This window comes from Nannospalax galili, unplaced genomic scaffold (genome assembly GCF_000622305.1).
Source record: "Nannospalax galili isolate Female #2095 unplaced genomic scaffold, S.galili_v1.0 scaffold764, whole genome shotgun sequence".
NCBI lineage: Eukaryota > Metazoa > Chordata > Mammalia > Rodentia > Spalacidae > Nannospalax > Nannospalax galili.
Genome location: NW_008351635.1, coordinates 1,341,673 through 1,352,716, shown reverse-complemented (window position 1 = coordinate 1,352,716; position 11,044 = coordinate 1,341,673). Strand labels below are relative to the sequence as shown.

At 42.7% G+C, this 11,044-nt stretch overlaps 1 non-coding gene across 1 annotated transcript; it reads right to left on the bottom strand.

Annotated features, from left to right (window-relative positions):
• Nucleotides 1-10,386: 10,386 nt before the first annotated feature.
• Nucleotides 10,387-10,512, bottom strand: LOC115066869. The gene has a single exon (XR_003846313.1). It is a non-coding gene; the product is annotated as a small nucleolar RNA SNORA40 (small nucleolar RNA).
• Nucleotides 10,513-11,044: the final 532 nt, after the last annotated feature.

Sequence of the window (11,044 nt, the reverse complement as noted above, 5' to 3'; positions counted from 1 at the left end):
GGTCAGAGGGACATAAAGGACAGTGTTTGCTCCTTGCACTCCTAGGTTGACTAGTGTGAGGGGACTTTAAACATCTCTAAAAATGTCCTGTAACTGTGGTGAGTCTCCTGTCCTCTTGATCAAGGAGGTTGTGGAGACCCCACAATATGGACTTGAACCAGTGTCAAGTCTACAAAGAAGAGGGTCAACACAATGGAATCATTTCCAACATGCTTCCAAGTGAAGCCAGCTATAGTCAAATAGGACCTTTGACTTATCTTCACATAGGCGGAACTGGTAAAAGAAAGTAGCCAGGTGCCCCTCTCAAGCCCATCAACAGATCCTCAAATGGCTTTAAGAGTAAAAATAAATTGTTTCATCTGGGCCAACTGTATGGCCTTAAACACCCAAAAGGAAAGTATAACCAAAGATTTAAGGGACAAATATAATTTTTTAAGAGTCTATATATGTAGCTAAAGGCTACATAAGAAGAAACAATGCCAGACAGGAGATACCTTCTTTTGAGTTGTTGGCCAGGGTGGCTCAAGAAGCTCCCAGACAGTAACCCAGCATAGAACTGGGAAAATGAACAGCAGACCCCAATCTTATTTAAAGGAATATTGACAACTGATTGCTGCTAGATGAGGAGCAGCTGACCTTCCTAAAACAAAGACCTCTAGATAGGCTGACTAGATTCACCAGATGGACAAGTACTGGGGAACGGCTGGGGGTGCCGACAACATAGTGGACAGTAGCAAGGAGACAGAGTATGAGGGCTCTAGTTGGGGGGTGGAGGCTATGGGAGGGTGCCATCTGGGAAGTGCATAGATGAATAAGATTGTTTGGGATGTTTTGTGTGATAGACACACAAAAAAATCAACAAATTTTAAAAATGAGTTATATTTGAGGAAGAAGCATAAAAATTAACATCCTGTTAATTAGTAGAGGTAATAAACATTGCCATTGAAATCTACCCAATGACTTTACATCCGTACACAGGTGCCAAGATCCATGTGCAACCGATCATGGTTAATAATAATCAGATACATACAGATTAGAGATGCATGTGCCACATCTAAGTGTTATTAGCAAAAACAATGTCTTTCTGTAAGAAACAGAAAGTTTTAAAATGAAATGGAGATCTTTTTTAAAGGTTAAAAACTTGTTCAATTTTGTTTTACAGGGTTTATACTCAGTTCAATATTGTATAACTATTAATTCAAGTGTGAACCTAAAAATTACAGCCACTTTTGAAAGAGAGGCATCTTTGCTCTGGAAATTGTTATTGAATATGTTAAAGCTGAAAATGTGGTTCATATTTACACAATGAAATTCTACGCAACAGTAAAGAAAGATGAAATAATGAAATTTGCATGGACCTAGAAACTGTTATATTAAGTGAAGTAACAAAGACTCAGAAAAATAAATGATGTATGTTCTCCCTCATTTGTGGATCCTAGCACCAAATTCTTACAAGTGAGTGCATGGCCTCATGTAACTGTAGGAAACAAGGAAATGGAAGGGAGCCAAAAAGGTAAAGAGAAAGAAGGAACCTGAGAGAGAACAGTAGGACACAGGCATTCTTACTAAGGGAAAAACGTGCAAAAACAGTGGGTGGTTAAGTGGGAAGGGGAGCAGGAGGGCTATACAAGGAACTATGGGGATAAAGGGGAAGAAGGAGCACTAGACAGGTGGGACCACAGCAGACAAAGTATCAGGGGAGAAATGGGGAAAATGGGGACACTTTAAATGGGGAGGGCTGGGAGGGAGGGTATGATGGGGGGAGAAAGAGGAGAGATAATTAGTGCCTAACTAGTATTAAAAAAAAAAAACAGAGGGAATGGTATTTTTAGAAAAACTTACTGAAAAATTACACATACAATATCTCCATGAGTCTGTGAGCATAGGTGAAGGCTACGTTTCAAGAAACAGTGCCAGATAGGAGAAACCTTCCTTTGAGTTGTTAGCCAGGGTAGTCTGAGAGACTCCCAAAATTACACAGCCTATTGCCACAGTCCTTGATTGCATCCCAGAACTTGATGCTAAGACTCTATTGCTGAAGACAGGACATACCCTGGACACAGGCTTTGGAGAAATGGAGCTGAACTGACCTGGAAGTCATCTCCCCTGAAGGCTAGTTCTCATAATTTTGGAGAGCACCATGCAAGCTGCTAATGGAGACCATCAATCCATGGTCCAATCCCAGCTTCAAGTCTTAAAATACACATCAACGACCAGCACAGCAAACAACATTGGTGCGGTAGTGACACTTTTATTTTGGGGGTGATCAACAGCTACCTAATTGGACTTAAAGTCCACTCAATGGGAGGAAATCCATATCTGATACTGTAAACCTAGCCAAATACACATAGCTGGAGAGGTCATAGATCTTAGAGAACATTCTAAGGCTGTCACTTCCCTAGACAAATGTAATATGGCTCCTTAATTCTATAGACAAGCATCCTAATCATCACCATCAAAGAAGCCTCTTTTTCAAGAGACAGAGATAATGGCAGAGTTCCACAACTGATCACACACAGAGACTGTGTGTGAACTTCCCAAGCCTAAGTGGCTCATCTAGGATGCAACCTCTACACCTAAGGCTCATGGGACATAGAACAAGGGATGAAGAGAAAACTAATGCATCTTTTAATTCTCATCAATGAAGGTTCCTCGTGCAACAGAGGGCCAGGAATACAAAAGGCCACAAATGGCCAAAATGCACATTTTAAGAGTTTACAGAGTGTGAGTAATTGAACAGGACTCCTATATTGTGGCCCACCTGCCTAGGGCTCAGGGACCATTGCTGAAGAGGGGGAGGAAAGATCTCAAGAGCCAAGGAAGAGGTACCTGAAATAGTTTTACAGGTGCCTGGGACCCTTCTTATACAAACCTACACAATGGTGTCAGCATGCGCAAGACCCATGCAAACTTACACAGACAAAAACTCAACTTAGAACTATGGAAATGAACAATAAGCCCCAATCTTAGTGTCAGTATATACAAGACCCATGGAAACTTAAGTAGACAAAAACCAAGCACAGAACTGTGGAAATGAACAGCAGGCCCCAATCTTAGTTGAAGAGTTATTGGCTGCTTATTACTGCTGGGTGAGAATGAGCTGACCTTCTTTAAGGAAGGTACTCTAGATAGGATGACTAGAGCCCAGTGGATGAACTTGCACTGAGGGATATCTGGGAACACTAACTTTACATGATAGGCCTTAACACGAACGGGAGAAGGTATGAACTCCAGTGGGGGGTGGGAGGTGCCAAAGGGGAGGGGGATAAAGATGGTTTTATGTATGAAGTGCACAAAAATTCAATAAAAATTTTAAAAATTGTCTCTTTTTTCATCACAAAGTTCTGCTTTACCACTTGTTTACTCACTTGGTGAATTCTGCCTGTCTATTTTTTCCTTCTAACTCACTTGGGTCAATTTGCTCATTCATTCTCATCTTCTCAATGTAGAATTTTAGGTCATTAATCTAAATATCTTCATTTTACAACATATCTTTGTATTCCAATAGCTCTTTTTAACATTCTGAAAATGTGATTTTATTATGCTTTGGTTCCATGATTTCTTTTTTCCTAATTTAATTTAATTTTTAAATTTTATTTATTATTTTTATTCTATATGTATGCTTGTATTGCCCGTATGTAGGTAATTGCACCTGTGTTGTGCAAAGCCCATGGAGGACAGAAGAGGCTGTCAAATCCCCTGGAACTGGAGTTACGGACAGTTGTTAGCTGCCATGTGGGTGCTGGGATTCAAACCCGGGTCTTCTGCAAGAACAAGCAGTGCTCTTAACCGTTGAGCCATGTCTCCAGCCCTGGTTCCATGATTTCTAATGATACGTCAGTAGCACCTCTATTTCTTCACTGAACATGGCTATGAGAACTACCACCAAATCTGTAAAGGCTAATTTCAGTATCCGGGTCATTTGGGAATGGCGTCCACTGAACTGTCTTTTCTCCTGGGGATGGGTCGTGCTGTCCTGGATTTCCCTCCCTCTCTCCCACTTTCTTTCCTCCCTCCCTTATTCCCTCCTTTCCACTTTCCTTTCTCTCTCCTCTCTCTCCTCTCTCCTCTCTCTCTCTCTCTCTCTCTCTCTCTCTCTCTCTCTGTGTCTCTCTCTCTGTTGTGTGCTCTCTTAACATCTTGGCTACTGTGCAGTTTATGTTCACAACTCTGGATCCTGTTAAATTCTCTGGACACTTTGGGTTGGCTTTTCCTACCTGCTCTATCTTGATCCTGATTCTTCAGGCTCAGGATGATGTGATAGCCCTGAGAGCTGTTTAAGCTCATTCTCTGGTTAAGTGCTAGAGAACTGATCCCCTCAGTCTAACCATAAACTCCAGGTACTTGTGGCTAGCTTGTATTCTAGCTCAGACAACTTCTTCTCTCCCACATTCCCAGACTGCAGCCTTCCAGGGCTCCCAGTTGAAGCTGGACTGTGTTTAGAGGCCTTCTCCTCAGGGACCTACAGACTCCATTTCTTCCATCAGTTCCAGAACACTTTCTCTACAGGGACTTGATGCTTCCTTAGATTGCTACTGCAGCTGAAAAGTCAGGCTTTGGGGGTGAAACACGGTTCTCAATCAAGGCCATGTTCCTGCCCTCCTCCCAGTCTCCTCAACAAGGTTTTAATCACTCAAATCTGGACAATGCCCCCTACTGGGGGTTCGAACCAGAGATCCCCAGGCAGTCATGATTGGGGATGAGTAAGCACACCGTTAGCCAGCTCATGCTGTCCCCAATACCTGGGGACACTCAGATGCAATGGGGAGTCTAGTTAGGCAGGGACTCATTTATTGCAGGTGTTACAAAGCTTATAAAGGCACCTGGAACTCCGCCCCCCCCGAGGGTGTATCTTAAGGATGGTCACGTGCTGATCATGCACTCAGCAGTGTGGAAGTATTCTTCAGACTTTCAAAGCAAGCCAGGCTGTGCCTCCAGTAACTTCCTTTCAGACCTATGCAATGTGGGGCCTTTAGGTCCCCACATATCCCCCTTTTATTTTTATTTTAAGGCTGGACTGTCTTTCTTTCACAGGATACCCACCTCATAGGCAGCTCCCTGAGGAGAGATTGATATCTCCTTCCTCTAATATGTTGTGTCACCTCTGACCAAGTTTTGCCCATCATTGGATTATGCACCTGGCCATGTGCATGTCCTGTCTTAGGAGTACTTGTTATGGGACATCTTACCTGTCCTTGGCTAAAAATGCATCATGATTAAGGGCAGCCGCATGGGTAATGCCAGTCTGTGACAATCTTAGTCCCTGCCTAACTCAGCCAAGTGTGGGCAACCAGAGGGGGTCCTGGGGAAGTCTGTAATCATGAAGGGATGGGCTGTGGCAGTTCCAAGGGTCCTCTGTCACTGAATTATCTGGTAAAGACACTTGAAGATAAGTATTATCAAGAGAAACAAAGCAGGTCATGGCGTAGGACAAGTTGAAATACTTCTGAGACCATGTTCCTTTTAGCCAATCAGCCAGTTGTAGAGGCTGACTGGCAATGAAGCCAAGGAACTGGGTCCTTTAACTCAGATGGATACAAATAAAGAGAGGAATTTTGTCTCATGAACAATGTCCGTGGACCGTCATGCTAGTCAGTCAGATCCTGGCCTGCCCACTTAAGGTTTTTCACAGGCACCCATATGGGGTTTGAATCCCCTATAGGGTAGACACAGCCAAAGCCTCAATCCATGGTTGGCAATGGATCTGGTCCTTTCCATTGCCTGGTAATGGGATCCTTCCATCTTACCTGTACCTCAGGTCTCTGCTCTTGTCGTCCCCAATGCTTCTGAAACCAGGATTCCAACTGATTGTTTTGAAAATTAAGAACATTCACAGTGAATAAGGCCATACCCAACTGTTGGCAGGGGCTTATTCCCCCTTTTTGTTTTTGTAATTGAATTTTTAGATTTTGATGGTTGCAAAGCACTGGAGAAAATGAGACTCTCCTGTATGAGTGGTAGCCCAACAGTGTGAGAATGTGTCGATGGACACAAAAATCTTTCCAAAAGGAGCATAGTGTGTAACATCTGTTTGCGATAAGGAATTGGGCTTGAGTCCCCTGGGTTTTACCCTTGGCTGTTGCAGAGGCGGTACCTGCTACCTCTGCATTGCCTTGGCATAAAAGCCCAGGCAATCCTTGGTGCCCCCTAAGATGCTATAAGAAAATGGGGCTTCTCTCTCTTTAAGGAATGTACAGGTCTGAATACTGTCAGAAAGCAATGGCCAAGAGTTCCTTGAATTGAGCTGCTTTTTGGTTTTTCCACATCTGCCCCAGTCAGTGAAAACACTGTAGGCTTTACTAAGGGCTCCCTTGGCTGGGGATTTGGAGACTGTTGCTGCCGGCCCACTTGGGGGGCGGGTTCCCTGGCCACCTGCAGAATGGAAGGGGTGGGGCCCCTCCCTGAGCCATCTTCCCAAAACAGGGCCTTTTCAGCTGTCCCAGAGCTGGTCACGGCACACTGCCAAAGTTGTTTTTTTGTTTTTTGTTTTTGTTTTGTTTTTTCCTTAAATGTGCCCGGAGGCCATGGCCTCTAGTTGCTGGCCAGGTGGCGGTCCCTGCCCGGCTTTCCCACAAGCCCCTGACTCCTGCTGGTTGCCGGCTGGGGGCTGGCCCACGGGCACACATTAGTTCAAGGCAGGTGGGGTGGGCAGCTTTCGCCACCATGTGTTCCATTCCGCCCTGCCCTTCTGCTCGGGAGGCTCTGAAGCTGGCCAGGGCATGCCTGAGGTGCCCCTTGTTACTTTGGCTGCTTTTGGTTTCACTTCTGTTGCATTTCTGCCTTCTTCCTCAAACCCTTCCCATGATTCCCATGTATCCCCGGTAAAAACATTAGCCCCAAGTAGCCAGGGAGCCAAATGAATCACCTTTGCCCAAATCTTTTGAGCTATGGGATCTGACAAATCCAACCCCTTGCTTTTAAGCGCTTTAAGCACTGGGTCTTCAAACTTAAAAGTTGTGTTACCCATATTTAGGGTCTTGCTTACACTGAACCTCTGATTGGCCCAAATCTGTTTACCTTCTTTCTTTCTTCTTTTCACCTTCCTTTGAGCGCCACATTGAGTGCCAGTTGCCGGGGGGTTTGAACCAGTGACCCCTGGGCAGTGATGATTGGGGATGAGTAAGCACGCTGTTCGCCAGCCCACGCTGCCCCCAATACCCGGGGACACTCAGACGCAACGGGGAGTCTAGTCAGGCAGTGACTCATTTATTGCAGGTGTTACAAAGCTTACAAAGGCACCTGGAACTCCCCCCGCCCCCCGCAGGGTGTATCTTAAGGATGGTCACGTGCTGATCATGCACTCCCTAGCAGTGCAGAAGTATTCTTCAGACTTTCAAAGCAAGCCAGGCTGCGCCCCCAGTAACTTCTTTTCGGACCTATGCAAGGTGGGGCCTTTAGGTCCCCACAGCCCCCAGCTTCAAATCTAACTTTTCTGTTCCTAGACCAGAGATCACCTGGAAACACTGCTCAGTCTCTCTGGCCAATTTCATGACCTATTGATTTGTAATCTGTGCTGAACACAGGCAAATGCCTTAAGGGAAAAGGCAGTATCTGAGGTTGGGCACGGCTGGATGCACCCCATCCCCCCACTCCTGGGGTCTGGGTCCTCAGATCCTCAGCTTAGATATTAGCTAGTACATTCATCTACATCTTTTGTAGAAATGTTTTTTTCTGCCTTTTAAGTCACTGTAGGTGAAAATGTTAGTCTAACATACGTCACTAAACCATAGCCAACATAAGTGTGATGAATATCTTTAAATATCTCTTACATTATCTTATGGCAAGAATTATGGTTGCATTATATTTCATTAAATTGGCACAATATACTTCCTTAACTTCTTTAGTTTTAATAAATTTACAATAATATCGATTTTAAATTTGTTTGTTTTACTTTTTCAGAGAAGGTCCCACTGAAGAACCCAGAGTGGCTTTGAATCTTGCTGTGTCACCCTTGTAAGAATTGGGATTACCAGCATGTGCTAAGAACCTGGTTCATTTTTAAACTTTAATTCATGTAGCTCTTTTCCCCTGCATGGCTGTCTTTTCATAATATATTTTTAAGAGCAAGAATGTTACTGTTTCAAATGATATGAACAATGACTCCATTCACTAAAGTCATTTCTTGATAACCTTTCAGAAGAATTGTACCAATCTATAACACAACCTACAAAATATAATTGCTAAGTTTTTATTACAAGCTTTCAAGCACTGGATAATTTTATAATGTTTAATTTTACATGATTTAATAATTATAAATAATATATCTCATTTCAATTAGAATTTTCTGTGATAGCTAACAAAGTTAAAGTCATAGTTTATTGGGGAAACAAAGTAATTTTAAAGACTTCATGTTAAAAGACCTACAGGGGAAATTTACATAATTACAGAGATACAAGAATCTATTTCCTCAGTTATTTCTGGAATATTTTCAATGTGATTTTAAACTTTTCACATAATTCCTCAGACACAGAATGTACTGTGTAAACATTTTTGAATTAATGAGTATTTGTGCTTTCATTTCTATGTGCCTGGAGGTGGAATCTGTGAGTTGCAGTTTGAAATCTTTAGTTGTACTTGGTACAAAACCTGGGCTCACCTACTGGTCACTTTCATTCCACCACCTCCTGCCACTTTCCGATCTATTTTACAATCATGAGAAACAATGGATTCCTAAGTTTTAAGTCTGTTGTATGCACTGGAAACAGCTGTCTGCCTGGACTGGAGAGGGCCCATAATGAGGAAGATTTGAAAAATGAGGATGCTATTTAAAGTTGCCAGATAAAGAGTGTCAGACAGAGATTTTCATTGGAAAACAGTCAGTTTTGCTCCATCATCTTTCTGTAAACTCCTGTCTGTCTTACCATGAGCAAAGATAATGTGGCAAATCTGTCATCAATTTTCTTGTCTGGAAGGGCTATTCCAGGAATGCTAATCCATTTACAGTGATCACTTCTAGTATTGTAAATTTTCTGGACAAGTTAAATTAGAAACAAAGGAGTTTACTGTTATTAATGGTATTTTCAGGAAAAGAAATTTGACACAGTAAAATGCACAATACCCTTTAAAATTCCCGTTTTTAATTACTTAGAAGAATAAATGTATTATATGCATGTTGATTTTTCTCATAAAGCCATTATATCTGGTATGTTAAATTTAGAAGCAGAATTTATTCAAGCAAACATAAAAATGTTCTAATTTAGTTTGCTTATAATTTTTAATTTCATTTTTTAATTTTTTGACATTTTCATATATGAGTATTATATTTGCATCACTTCAACATTTCCCAACCTCCCTCCAAGTTCTCCCATGTCCCCCTCACTCCCTCTCAATTTCTTTTACAAAATTTAAGATAAATTTTATTGATTCAAGAATTTTATCCATTAAAATTTGATTATATTCAGACCTTCTCCCCAACTATACCGTAACCCTACCTTCCAACCCCTTTACTTCATGTTTTCTATTAGCAAATGAAAAACCCCATCCATCTTACGTAACACATCTGAGTTGGGTGCTGCAGAAATCATATCCCATTAGAGGGTCAGTAATCTATAATTCTTACACAGAGGTATGTGAAAGTAGGGGCCCATTTTCTTTGTACGTGGATTTTGGTCAGAATATGCCCAGGTTTCTTGGAATGGGATTTTTCTCTTAATTTCTGTTTCTTACACACTACTTAGGAACGTCAAGTAAAGATTTCTCTTTTTCTCAGCAGCTGGCAACACTTGATTTTCATCGTCAAAGTTGGTTGTTCACAGCCCTTGCATTACACTTTGGGTGTTTCCTGGCCTCACTCAGCACAATGAACCCAATCTGAACCAAGGCATTCTCCAACAGATTGATTGGGCACAGGGTTCTCGCAGCAGGCAGCAATTAGCTCACAGGCCTCCAATCCAAGATTCTGAGTGGCATTAGTAGGGAAGTTTCATAACTTCTCATGGCAGCTTTACACCAGTGTCCTCTGGTTGATTTTAAGAAATCTGTAGACTTCTAAGCTTATGTTGTTGAGGACTGCAGCGAGGTCTCGACAGCCACTGGGTGACGATGATGGTCAGCTGACCATAAGTGCCTCCAGGGAGGGTGTACAGGCAGGGCGGCTCAGCTTCACCCCACTGGCACCTGCGGGCAGCCAGGCCCCTGCGGCTGTCCCACCTTGGCTTGCCATCATTTTCCCTCCTACTTGCCAAGTCCTGAGTTCAGAATTTTGAGGTCAATGTAGAATGGTCAGGTCGATATTCATCTTATATGATAAGGTTCCTTACATGGTCCATCACGCACATTCAGTCTCTTGGGAGTCAGCTGGGCCTGGGCCCAAAGGTCAGCTGCCTAGTGCATGCCCCATTCCTAGGCTCTCTTCTCTCTCAGTATCCTCACTTTGAGCTGTTTTGTCATATTGCTTCCTGCATGTATGAAAACTCATACTGACCAATGAGCTCTGGTTTGCAAAATAGGATTTATTTGTGTACCAGTCTCTCATGCCTTTTCCCCCCAGTTAAACAAACTCACACACAAACTGCTAAACAGTGCCCATAAATTTCTTTAAACTATGTATCAGTGACCATGTAAAGAATATTAAATGCCTGAGCCTATCCCTTTACATGAGGTCTAGATGTTGGCTACTAATGTATCAACTCTTAAAATAGAAAACTTCTTGCAAAATGCTTGACAAAGATGCAAGGTCAAAAACCAAGTATTTCAGGGATGTTGTCATTACTTGTTATTTATAGCCCATTTCAGTGTCCATGGCCCCTACCCTTGCTTGTATCTCTCAGAGTCTTAATGCAGATGCTTTCTAGTTGTTTGGGACACTGGGAACCTTGTGGAGAAAGAAAGTCATCTCTGTACTTGTTTGAGTCACCCCTTGACTCACACATTTCCAGAAAAATCCAACTTGGTAAGGTGGGAGAGACGTCCCCAGGCACAGATAGGCAGACACAGTAAGGTTGAAGTGACCCTTCCTTGGGCAGCTGCTTTTCAAGATAATGTTCTTGTAGTTTTGTTTCTCAATCCGCCCTGGTTTTCTTATCTTGGTCACCCTCTTGGATGC